Genomic DNA, 13,301 nt, shown 5'->3' with positions numbered 1-13,301 from the left:
CGATTTGGAATGGCTAACTGTAAGCCCATCTCCACTCCAATGGAGCCCAATCTTCGCCTATCTCGCCAGCAGTCACCCCAGAGCCCTGAGGAAGCTGACACCATGCGCAAAGTGTTGCAGGTGTAGTACTCCAGTACTCAGCAATGCTAGTCCCTACTAGCACTTGGTGGTTAAAAACCACACCAAGTAAGCCTAGATACCTTGACCAAATAGCTCAGTGGTTAGAGCACCCGGTCGAAACCTGGGAGGTCCAGGGTTCAATCCCCTGTCTGGTCGCATTTATTGCAACACACAGTCCCATATCTTTCTGCTGTGGGTGCCCTGATGTATCTGGCAACCACAACTCGCCCAGATATCGCATATTGTTGCAATAAATGCGACCAGACAGGGGATTGAACCCTGGACCTCCCAGGTTTCGACCGGGTGCTCTAACCACTGAGCTATTTGGTCAAGGTATCTAGGCTTACTTGGTGTGGTTTAACCACCAAGTGCTAGTAGGGACTAGTGTTGCTGAGTGCTGGAGTACTACACTTGCAACAGCCTCCCCTAATCCAGTGCACAGCAACAAGGCACAAGCGTGGGAAATCACTGCCTAAAGTGGCAACTGCCTTAAGTGGTAGGTCTTACACATGCTGCCTCCTGCAAAGGTCTTAGATGGCTCAGGGGCCATTCTGCCTTAATTGGTAGGGCTTACACATTGTTGCCTCCGGTAAAGGTCTTACTGAGGCACAAGTAGGTCTTAATGGGGAAATCCCAGCTGTGGGAATCCATTGCCTTAAGCAGAAAGGACTTATCAGGACATTCCCACAAGCGCCCGGGGCTCATAACCTGTTAAGATATCCCAATACTCAGCACTCTATGTGCACAGAGTCAGTAACTAAATTGTTGTCTATGTAGTTTTACACACCTATGTGCACAGAGTCAGTAACTAAAGAACAAGATACTCTGTGCACAGTAAAAATGCGAACACTGAACAAACAAAGAACAACTGAAGAAAATAAGTGCACACATCATTAATATGGAAGGTGGGGAACCTTGGAATTAGTCTGAGGTGCACAGGCACTAATAGCAACACTTCCCCCTGATTGTGCACCTCTGCACATTAAGAACTCCCACTTGATGCACCTAGTCCTAGCATCTGACAGAAGTTGATCACCTTAGCCTTGCACAGTGGTTTGGTCATCAGGTCAGCAGCCTGGGCATCAGTGGGGACAAAAGTGGGCGCAATGAGGTTGTCCTGGACTGCATCTCTAAGCCAGTAGAAGCAGAGATCAAGTTGCTTCATTCTGCCATGGTGTTCAGGATTCTTGGCCACAGAGATTGCAGATTGGTTGTCCATGTGCAGCACAGAGGGAGAAGACAGTGGAGAAGCGATTTCAGAGAGTAAATTTCGAAGCCACTTGATCTCCTTGCCTGCCTGGACAGCTGCTATGTATTCTGCCTCAGTGGTAGATAGAGCAACGACGTTTTGAAGCTTGGAACACCAGGAGATTGCACCAGTACCCATCTTGACAACATATCCACCTGTAGAGCGACCAGTATCCTTGCAGCCACCATGATCTGCATCAGAGAAGGTGGTGAAGGGCTCAGAGGTTGAGGGATCAGGTGAATAGGTCAGAGCATAGTCCAGAGTACCCTTGATATAGCGCATTAGGTGCTTTACAGCCTGCCAATGAGCCCAGCCAGGATTGGAGTTGAATCTGGCCAGAACTCCAACAGTATAGGCGATGTCTGGGCGGGTAGTGGTGGCAAGGTACATCAGAGCACCTACAGCAGAGAGATAGGGTACTTGGCGCATTTTTTCGATTTCTGAGGCATCCTGGGGAGACTGGGAGCGAGAGAGGCGAAGATTGGGCTCCATGGGTGTAGATAGTGGCTTGCAGTCAGCCATGCCAAACCTTTCCAGTAAATCCAGGCAGTATTGGCGCTGGGAGAGCGAAATGGAGCGATTGGGGCGATCTCTGTCAATTTTGATGCCCAGGAGTTGGGTAGTAGGTCCTAGGTCTCGCAGTTTGAAGTGCTGGCTGAGTTGGGAGATGAAGGAGTCTATGGCAGCTTCAGAAGACGAAGCAAGAGTCATATCATCCACAAAAACTGTTGAGATAACCACAGACTGAGGCCACTGGTGCCCAGTGTAAGAGACTATTATTGAGTAAAGTAATACAGGACTGTACCTGGTGCCCAGTGTAAGAGACTGAAGAAAATTTCACTGGGCACACAACAGTAAGTGCGCAAAAATGATAAACAACTGTAAATAATAAATAAACGCAAACCAAGGACACTTAGAGCGAAGCTAAGTGTCCACTACATGTCTGTAGGGTTAGACAGAGATAAAACAAAGGGCAAATGCGGTCTGAGGTGCACAGGCACCTAATATGAACACTCCCCCCTGAATGTGCACCTCTGCACTCAACTGCTCCCCCCTGATGCGCCAAGTCCTAGCATCTTGCAGAAACCGATGACCTTGGTGCGATGTAGTGGTTTTGTGAGAAGGTCTGCAGCCTGGTCGACTGTAGGGACCAAAATAGGCGAAATCAGGTTCTGCTGAACTGCATCTCTTAGCCAGTAGTAGCAGAGATCAAGTTGCTTCATCCTCCCATGATGTTCTGGGTTCTTGGCCACAGAAATCGCAGATTGGTTATCAATGCGAAGGGTAGAAGCATCTGGGAGAGGGAGGCCAATTTCCTGCAACAGATTTCGCATCCACTTGATCTCCTTGCCTGCCTGGACTGCAGAAATATACTCTGCTTCAGTGGTGGACAAAGCGACCACTCCCTGCAGCTTGGAGGACCAGGAAACTGCACCAGTACCCATCTTGACCACATATCCACCAGTAGAGCGACCAGAATCCTTGCAACCACCATGATCAGCATCAGAGAAGGTTGTAAATGGCTCAGAAGTCGAAGGATCAGGAGCATAAGTGATGGAGTAGTCCAGAGTGCCCTTCAGGTAGCGCATCAGGTGTTTTACAGCTTGCCAGTGGGCCCAGCCAGGGTTAGAGTTGAATCTGGCAAGAACTCCAACAGTGTAGGCTATATCTGGTCGAGTTGTGGTGGCCAAGTACATCAGAGCACCCACAGCAGATAGATAGGGCACCTGGCGCATTTGTTCGACTTCCTGAGGGTTCTGAGGCGATTGCTGGCGAGATAGGCGAAGATTGGGTTCCATAGGTGTGGAAATGGGCTTACAGTCTGCCATTCCAAATCTGGTCAAGACATCCAGGCAGTATTGTTGCTGGGAGATGGATATGGAGCGATTGGGGCGATCTCTGTCGATTTTGATCCCCAGGAGTTGAGTTGTAGGGCCCAGATCGCGAATTTTGAAGTGCTGGCTCAGCTCTGAGACAAAGGAGTTGATGGCAGTCTCAGATTTCGATGCTAGAGTCATATCATCCACAAACACAGGCAGGATGATGGTTACTCCATCCTTGGAGTAGATATAGATGCTAGCATCAGAATAAGTCTGTCTGAAGCCAAGGGACTCAAGTACAGAGCGCATCTTCTTGTTCCAGCGATTTCCACCCTGTTTGCTGCCATAGATCGCTTTCTGGAGCAGACACACCTGGGATTTTGGGTCTCCCTCCACAAATCCTTCTGGTTGGGTCATGTAGACCTCACAGTCCATCTCCCCATTGAGATAGGCATGAGAGACGTCCACAGAGCGAAGATGAAGGTCCTGGAGAGCTGCAAGAGCCAGGATGACTCTAATCGATGAAAGGCGAGCTGTTGGAGCGAAAACCTCGAGATAATCGAATCCAGGGCGCTGGTTATACCCTTTGGCAACCAATCTCGCTTTGTAGCGATCTATAGAGCCATCTGCATTCCTCTTCACCTTGAATACCCATTTGGAGCCTATCACCTTGCTCCCAGCAGGCCTAGGGACCAGTTTCCAAGTCCCATTGCTCTGGTGAGCAGCCAACTCCTCCAGGGCTGCCTCTCTCCACTTATCTGCATCAGGGCGACGCATTGCCTCTGCAAATGTGAGTGGCTCATCAGGGATGGATGCAGACATGGCCAGTTCATCATCACTGTCATCAGGGTCATCCACATCCTCTAATTGTGCAGGAGAGAGCTTCCACCAGTCTCTGGGCTTCTGTCTGCGCCTAGCAGGCAGTCTGGCACCAATTCCAATGGGACTGGCAGGTCTAGGAGGAGGTGGAGGTGAGGGAGTGCGAGGGGGAGGAGGTATGACCTCTGGAATTGCGACAGGAGGCTGTATGGGGTCTGGATCAGCTGCCACAGGCTCAATCTCTCCCCCTTGATCCAGATCATCATCAGTGTCACTATCTGTGTCCAGATCTGTGCTTGGATGGTAGTGTTGCGCTGTAGGGGGTGGAATGGAGGGTATAGGAGCTACTGGCGCGTTTTGGGTAGGTTTTGGAGGGAGAGGCACAGGTAGGGAAGGTGTGGAAGGGCGAGTGGACAAAGGGAAGTACCTCTCATCAAAATCAGCCCTTTCTGAGATTATTGTGCGCTTTGTGGTGGGATTGTAGAATTTCCAGCCTTTGTAGCCTTCAGGGTACCCTATAAAGACACATTTCTCCATGTGGGACTCCAGGGGTCGCCTCTTGTCCTTCTGGATATGCACATAGGCAGTACACCCCCAAACTCGAAGGTGGGAGACATCTGGCTTTCTCCCATGCCACAGTTCAAAGGGAGTCGCATTTTGGACCGCTTCAGTAGGGCATCTGTTCCAAACATGGACCAATGAGGCTAGGCACTCTCCCCAGAAGGCCTTAGGAAGGCCAGACTCATCTAGCATTGCAGTGAGTCGCTCAGAGAGCAGTCTATTGGCTCGCTCTGCCACTCCATTTTGCTGTGGTCGATTCTGACTGTGTGCTGGCGCAGGATTCCGCATTTGGTGGTAAAATCGATGAAGGAGTTGCTCATATACTCCCCTCCCTTGTCATCCCGCAAAATCTTGATTTTTCGTTCGCTCTGGTTCTCAGCAAAGGCCTTGAAGGTCTTGAAAGCCTCAAAGACCTCAGATTTCGCTTTCAGAGGCAACACAAAGCGATAGCGAGTGAAATCATCAATGAATGTGACCCAATACTTGTAGCCAGTGAAGGAGGCATGCCCTACATGGTGTACATCGCTGTGGACGAGTTCCAGAGGCCTAGAAGCACGCCAGGAAGTGGTGGGGAAGGGATTTGCATGCATCTTGTGTTCATATTAGGTGCCTGTGCACCTCAGACCGCATTTTCCCTTTATTTTATCTCTGTCTAACCCTACAGACATGTAGTGGACACTTAGCTTCGCTCTAAGTGTCCTTGGTTTGCTTTTATTTATTATTTACATTTGTTTATCATTTTTGCGCACTTACTGCTTTGTGCCCAGTGAAATTTTCTTCAGTCTCTTACACTGGGCACCAGGTACAGTCCTGTATTACTTTACTCAATAACAGTCTCTTACACTGGGCACCAGTGGCCTCAGTTTGTGGTTATCTAACAGGTTATGAGCCCCGCGCTCTAGGATTCTCAGCACTCGTTGGTCGCCACGTAATCCACCTCTGCGCAAAACCTCGACCCAAAAGAACCACACACTCACTCGCTACAGCTCATCTTCGAGCTCCCAGCTTCCAGACTCACCCCATCCACCCATCCTTCTCCTTCGACTCGAAATTCGCCACCATGGCTGAGGACCATGCCAACTCGTCGCCCTCTGTCGCAAAACTCACTGCCTCCAACTACTCGACCTGGAAAGGCGAAATGAAGGCTTTCCTGCGCACAAAAGGGCTCTGGACCATTGTTAGTGGTCTGGAAAAGCGCCCTGATGACTCCAAAGTCGAAGCTCAGGCCAAATGGGACCTTAGAGCGGACAGGGCAGCTGGAGAGCTTACCTGGCGCTTTCTAGTGACAGAGGACCCATGTAGATGCTGTACAGGATGACCCTGTCCAAATCTGGTCGACTCTAGCCTCCATCCACCTCCAGCAGCGCCCTGGAGCTCGTTTTAATGCTGGGATGACTTCTTTTCGATCAGGAAGGCCCCAGATGAGTCCCTGTCTTCCTTAATCGCTAGAATCGAAGATTCCATGTCCAGAATTCAAGAATTGCGCCCCAAGGACTCTACTACTCCATACTCCATCAAGGATATGGACAATGAACTTGTCTGTATGGCTATGGTGCGCTCTCTAGGCGAAGATTACTCGCATTTTGCTTCTTCTCTACTTCTCTTCCAATCTCTGGACAAGGACAAACTCAAAGAAGCATTTCTGGCTGAAGAATCGCAGCGCAAGCGCCGCCCTGATGCAGGGACATCGGCGACCGCACTAGTGAGCTCCTCCGCAATTTGCAAGTGCTCACCTTCGTCGCCTTGCGAGTTCTGCGATTATTCAGGCCACTGTGTCCACAAGTGTCCAAACCTGGAAAGATCAAAGGCTTATTATCGCTCTAGGAAGAATAAGAAGGACAGGAAGGGTGCCAATACCGCAAATCAAGCCTCTACCTCGTCTGCTTCCTCCCCAGCAACTGGACAGCACCAACAGCCTCCTCATCGAACCAGAGCGCATCCCAAGCGTAGAATTCGCTGGAAATGCAAGTTTTCGTTCCCTTGACCCCTCTCTCCTCTCTGCCCCCTCCAGCTCGATGCTGATGTGCATTGGAACGCAGATACAGGTGCCACTTCTCATATGACACCTCATCGACACTGGCTGCGAAATTACAGCCAAAAACGCGTTCCTGTGCGCCTAGCAGACAACAAAATTGTCTACTCAGCTGGGGTGGGGTCAGTAGTGTTTGAGCCTGTGTGGGGGGTCAGAAGCGTCGTCCTGTCGAATTTACCAATGTCCTACATGTCCCTGACCTGCGAAATAATCTACTATCTGTGATATATCTCTGTCGCAACAAGGGCTTCACTGTCAGCATCGATTCTTCGCAGATGTCCTTCAGGCAGCGCCCTGGCCCTACCCTCTTCATTGCAAGAATTTTGGACAACAACTCCGCATTCCTGGAGGGTGAGACTGTTCCCCTCAGTGAATATGCCTCTGCAGCAACCACTTTGCCCTGGATTTCAACCTCTGGCACAGGAGACTCACCCATCACCACCTCACTCATGTGAAATCCCTGTTGGAGCGAAATCTAGTCACTGAGATGACCCTAGACTCAAAGACATTGCCTGATCCTATCTGTGAACCTTGCCTGGCTGGAAACATGCCCCCATCTCTTCCTGGTGCACTTCTAGGCCTCTGGAACTTGTCCACAGTGATGTACACCATGTAGGCCATGCCACCTTCTCTGGCTACAAATATTGGTCACATTCATCAATGATTTCACTCATTATCACTTTGTTTTGCCTCTGAAAGCGAAATCTGAGGTCTTTGAGGCTCTCAAGACCTTCAAGGCCTTTGCTGAGAACCAGAGTGAAAGAAAAATCAAGATTTTGTGGGATGACAAGGGAGGGGAGTATATGAGCAATGCCTTCATCGATTTTACCACCTAATGCGGAATCCAGCACCAGCACACAGTCAGAAATCGACCCCAGCAAAATGGAGTGGCAGAGCAAGCCAATAGACTACTCTCTGAGTGACTTACTGCGATGCTGGATGAGTCTGGCCTTCCTAAGGCCTTCTGGGGTGAGTGCCTAGCCTCCTTTGTCCCTGTTTGGAACAGATGCCCTACTAAAGCAGTCCAAAATGTGACTCCCTTTGAACTGTGGCATGGGAGAAAGCCAGATGTCTCCCACCTTCGAGTTTGGGGGTGTGTACTGCCTATGTGCACATCCAGAAGGACAAGAGGCAACCTCTGGAGTCCCACATGGAGGAATGTGTCTTTATAGGGTGCCCTGAAGGCTACAAAGGCTGGAAATGCTACAATCCCACCACAAAGTGCACAATAATCTCAGAAAGGGCTGATTTCAATGAAAGGTACTTCCCTCTGTCCACTTGCCCTTCCTCACCTTCCCTACCTTCGCCTCTCCCAACCAAACCTACCCAAACTGCACCAGCAACTCCTATACCCTCCATTCCACCCCCTACAGCACAATACTACCATCCAAGTGCAGATCTGGATACTGACAGTGAAACTGATGATGATCTGGATCAGGGGGGAGAGATTGAGCCTGTGGCAGCTGATCCGGACCCTATACAGCCTCCTGTTGCCATCCCTGAAGTCATACCTCCTGCATCTTGCACTCCCTTGCCTCCACCACCTCCTAGACCTGCCAGTCCCATTGGAATTGGTGCCAGACTGCCTGCTAGGTGCAGACAGAAGCCCAGAGACTGGTGGAAGCTCTCTCCTGCACAATTAGAGGATGTGGATGACCCTGATGATAGTGATGATGAACTGGCCATGTCTGCATCCATCCCTGATGAGCCACTCACATTTGCAGAGGCAATGTGTCACCCTGATGCAGATAAGTGGAGAGAGGCAGCCCTGGAGGAGGTGGCTGCTCACCAGAGCAATGGGACTTGGAAACTCATCCCTAGACCTGCTGGGAGCAAGGTGATAGGCTCCAAATGGGTATTCAAGGTCAAAAGGAATGCAGATGGCTCCATAGATCGCTACAAAGCACGATTGGTCACCAAAGGGTATAACCAGTGCCCAGGATTTGATTATCTTGAAGTCTTCACTTCAACAGCTTGCCTTTCATCAATTAGAGTCATCCTGGCTCTTGCAGCTCTCCAGACCTTCACCTTTGCTCTGTGGATGTCTCCCATGCCTATCTCAATGGGACTGTGAGGTCTACATGACCCAACCAGAAGGATTTGTGGAAGGAGACCCAAAATCTCAGGTGTGTCTGCTGCAGAAAGCAATCTATGGCAGCAAACAGGGTGGAAATCACTGGAACAAGAAGATGCACTCTGTACTCGAGTCCCTTGGCTTCAGACAGACTTATTCTGATGCTAGCATCCATATCTACTCCAAGAATGGAGTTACCATCATCCTGCCTGTGTTTGTGGATGATATGACTCTAGCTTCAAAATCTGAGACTGCCATCAACTCCTTTGTCTCACAACTGAGCCAGCACTTCAAAATCTGTGATCTGGGCACTACAACTCAACTCCTGGGGATCAAAATCCACAGAGACCACCCCAATCGCTCCATATCCATCTCCCAGCAACAATACTGCCTGGATGTCTTGACCAGATTTGGAATGGCAGACTGTAAGCCCATTTCCACACCTATGGATCCCAATCTTCGCCTATCTTGCCAGCAATTGCCTCAGAACCCTCAGGAAGTCGAACAAATGTGCCAGGTGCCCTATCTATCTGCTGTGGGTGCCCTGATGTACTTGGCCACCACAACTCGACCAGGTATCACTTATAGTGTTGGAGTACTGGCCAGATTCAACTCTAACCCTGGCTGGGCTCACTGGCAAGCTGTAAAACACCTGATGAACTATCCAAAGGGCACTCTGGACTATTCTATCACCTATGCTCCTGATCCTTCAACTTCTGAGCCATTCACAACCTTCTCTGATGCTGCTCATGGTGGCTGCAAGGACTCTGGTCACTCCACTGGTGGATATGTGGTCAAGATGGGCACTGGTGCAGTTTCCTGGTCTTCCAACCTGCAGGGAGTGGTCGCTTTGTCCACCACTGAAGCAGAGTATATTTCTGCAGTCCAGGCAGGCAAGGAGGTCAAGTGGATGTGAAATCTGTTGCAGGAAATGGGCCTACCTCTCACAGAAGCTTCTACCCTTCCCATTGACAACCAATCTGCAATTTCTGTGGCCAAGCACCCAGAACACCATGGGTGGATGAAGCGACTGGACCTCTGCTACTACTGGCTGAGTGATGCAGTTCAGCAGAGCCTGATTTCGCCTATTTTCATCCCTACAGTCAACCAGGCTGCAGATCTCCTCACCAAACTGCTACATTGCCCCAAGGTCATTCAATGGCCTTCTGCAAGATGCTAGGACTTGGCACATCAGGGGGGAGCACTTGAGTGCAGAGGTGCACATTCAGGGGGGAGTGTTCATATCAGGTGCCTGTGCACCTCAGATCATGTTTTTCCTTCCTCCTATTTCTATCTCACCCTACAGGCATGTAGTGGACACTTAGCTTCGCTCTAAGTGTCCTTGGTTTGCTTTTTTATTATTTACATTTGTTTATCATTTTTGCGCACTTACTGGTGTGCCCAGTGAAATTTTCTTCAGTCTCTTACACTGGGCACCAGGTACAGTCCTGTATTACTTTACTCAATAACAGTCTCTTACACTGGGCACCAGTGGCCTCAGTTTGTTTGGTCATCTCAACATCTTGCCAGCCAGGCAAGGTTCACAGATAGGATCAGGCACTGTGTTCGAGTCTAGTGTCATCCCAGTGACTAGATTTCGTTCCAGGAGGGACCTCACACCAGCCAGGTGGTGATGGGCGAGTCTCCTGTGCCATAGGTCGAAATCCAGGGGCAAAGTGGTTGCTGCAGAGGCATATTCACTGAGGGGAACAGTCTCACCCTCCAGGAATGCGGAGTTGTTGTCCAAAATTCTTGCAATGAAGAGGGTAGGGCCAGGGCGCTGCCTGAAGGACATCTGCGAAGAATCGATGCTGACAGTGAAGCCCTTGTTGCGACAGAGATATATCACAGATAGTAGATTATTTCGCAGGTCAGGGACATGTAGGACATTGGTAAATTCGACAGGACGACACTTCTGACCCCCCACTACAGGCTCAAACACTACTGACCCCACCCCAGCTGAGTAGACAACTTTGTTGTCTGCTAGGCGCACTGGAACACATTTTTGGCTGTAATTTCGCAGCCAGTGTCGATGAGGTGTCATATGAGAAGTGGCACCTGTATCTGCGTTCCAATGCACATCAGCATCGAGCTGGAGGGGGCAGAGAGGAGAGGAGGGGTCAAGGGAACGAAAACTTGCATTTCCAGCGAATTCTACCGCTTGGGAAGCGCTCTGGTTCGATGAGGAGGCTGTTGGTGCTGTCCCAGTTGCTGGGGAGGAAGCAGATGAGGTAGAGGCTTGATTTGCGGTATTGGCACCCTTCCTGTCCTTCTTATTCTTCCTAGAGCGATAATAAGCCTTTGATCTTTCCAGGTTGGGACACTTGTGGACACAGTGGCCCTTCGCCTAGAGAGCGCACCATAGCCATACAGACAAGTTCATTGTCCATATCCTTGATGGAGTATGGAGTAGTAGAGTCCTTGGGGCGCAATTCTTGAATTCTGGACATGGAATCTTCGATTCTAGCGATTAAGGATGACAGGGACTCATCTGGGGCCTTCCTGATCGAAAAGAAGTCATCCCAGGCATTAAAACGAGCTCCAGGGCGCTGCTGGAGGTGGATGGAGGCTAGAGTCGACCAGATTTGGACAGGGTCATCCTGTACAGCGTCTACATGGGTCCTCTGCTCACTAGAAAGCGCCAGATAGAGCTCTCCAGCTGCCCTGTCCGCTCTAAGGTCCCATTTGGCCTGAGCTTCGACTTTGGAGTCATCAGGGCGCTTTTCCAGACCACTAACAATGGTCCAGAGCCCTTTTGTGCGCAGGAAGGCCTTCATTTCACCTTTCCAGGTCGAGTAGTTGGAGGCAGTGAGTTTTGCGACAGCAGGCGACGAGTTGGCATGCTCCTCAGCCATGGTGGCGAATTTCGAGTCAAAAGGAGAAGGATGGGGTGGATGGGGTGAGTCTGGAAGCTGGGAGCTCGAAGAGTGAGCTGTAGCGAGCGAGTGTGTGGTTCGTTTGGGTCGAGGTTTTGCGCAGAGGTGGATTACGTGGCGACCAAAGAGTGCTGAGAATCCTAGAGCGCGGGGCTCATAACCTGTTGAGATAACCACAGACTGAGGCCACTGGTGCCCAGTGTAAGAGACTGAAGAAAATTTCACTGGGCACACAACAGTAAGTGCGCAAAAATGATAAACAACTGTAAATAATAAATAAACGCAAACCAAGGACACTTAGAGCGAAGCTAAGTGTCCACTACATGTCTGTAGGGTTAGACAGAGATAAAACAAAGGGCAAATGCGGTCTGAGGTGCACAGGCACCTAATATGAACAGTTTGGTGAGAAGATCTGCAGCCTGGTCGACTGTAGGGACAAAAATAGGCGAAATCAGGTTCTGCTGAACTGCATCTCTTAGCCAGTAGTAGCAGAGGTCAAGTTGCTTCATCCTCCCATGATGTTCTGGGTTCTTGGCCACAGAGATCGCAGATTGGTTGTCAATGCGAAGGGTAGAAGCATCTGGGAGAGGGAGGCCAATTTCCTGCAACAGATTTCGCATCCATTTGATCTCCTTGCCTGCCTGGACTGCAGAAATATACTCTGCTTCAGTGGTGGACAAAGCGACCACTCCCTGAAGCTTGCAAGACCAGGATACTGCACCAGTACCCATCTTGACCACATATCCACCTGTAGAGCGACCAGAATCCTTGCAACGACCATGATCAGCATCAGAGAAGGTTGTAAATGGCTCAGAGGTCAAAGGATCAGGAGCATAAGTGATGGAATAGTCCAGAGTGCCCTTCAGGTAGCGCATCAGGTGTTTTACAGCTTGCCAGTGGGCCCAGCCTGGGTTAGAGTTGAATCTGGCCAGAACTCCAACAGTATAGGCTATATCTGGTCGAGTTGTGGTGGCCAAGTACATCAGAGCACCCACAGCAGATAGATAGGGCACCTGGCGCATTTGTTCGACTTCCTGAGGGTTCTGAGGCGATTGCTGGCGAGATAGGCGAAGATTGGGTTCCATAGATGTGGAAATGGGCTTACAGTCTGCCATTCCAAATCTGGTCAAGACATCCAGGCAGTATTGTCGCTGGGAGATGGATATGGAGCGATTGGGGCGGTCTCTGTCGATTTTGATCCCCAGGAGTTGAGTTGTAGGGCCCAGATCGCGAATTTTGAAGTGCTGGCTCAGTTCTGAGACAAAGGAGTCGATGGCAGTCTCAGATTTCGATGCTAGAGTCATATCATCCACAAACACAGGCAGGATGATGGTTACTCCATCCTTGGAGTAGATATAGATGCTAGCATCAGAATAGGTCTGTCTGAAGCCAAGGGACTTGAGTACAGAGCGCATCTTCTTGTTCCAGCGATTTCCACCCTGTTTGCTGCCATAGATCGCTTTCTGCAGCAGACACACCTGAGATTTTGGGTCTCCCTCCACAAATCCTTCTGGTTGGGTCATGTAGACCTCACAGTCCATCTCCCCATTGAGATAGGCATGAGAGACATCCACAGAGCGAAGATGAAGGTCCTGGAGAGCTGCAAGAGCCAGGATGACTCTAATTGATGAAAGGCGAGCTGTTGGAGCGAAAACCTCGAGATAATCAAATCCAGGGCGCTGGTTATACCCTTTGGCAACCAATCTCGCTTTGTAGCGATCTATAGAGCCATCCGCATTTCTCTTCACCT

The 13,301-nt window shown here is 50.1% G+C and overlaps 2 non-coding genes across 2 annotated transcripts; one reads left to right on the top strand and one right to left on the bottom strand.

Annotated features, from left to right (window-relative positions):
* Positions 1–203: 203 nt before the first annotated feature.
* On the top strand, positions 204–276 carry F5J12DRAFT_t252. The gene has a single exon. It is a non-coding gene; the product is annotated as a tRNA-Phe (tRNA).
* A 101-nt stretch (positions 277–377) lies between these two features.
* On the bottom strand, positions 378–450 carry F5J12DRAFT_t251. Its single transcript has one exon. It is a non-coding gene; the product is annotated as a tRNA-Phe (tRNA).
* Positions 451–13,301: the final 12,851 nt, after the last annotated feature.

This window comes from Pisolithus orientalis (genome assembly GCF_024613125.1).
Source record: "Pisolithus orientalis strain OTSU chromosome Unknown F5J12scaffold_264, whole genome shotgun sequence".
Taxonomy (NCBI): Eukaryota; Fungi; Basidiomycota; class Agaricomycetes; order Boletales; family Pisolithaceae; genus Pisolithus; species Pisolithus orientalis.
The sequence above is the reverse complement of the archived record's forward strand: the minus strand, read 5'-3'. Positions and strand labels throughout refer to the sequence as shown.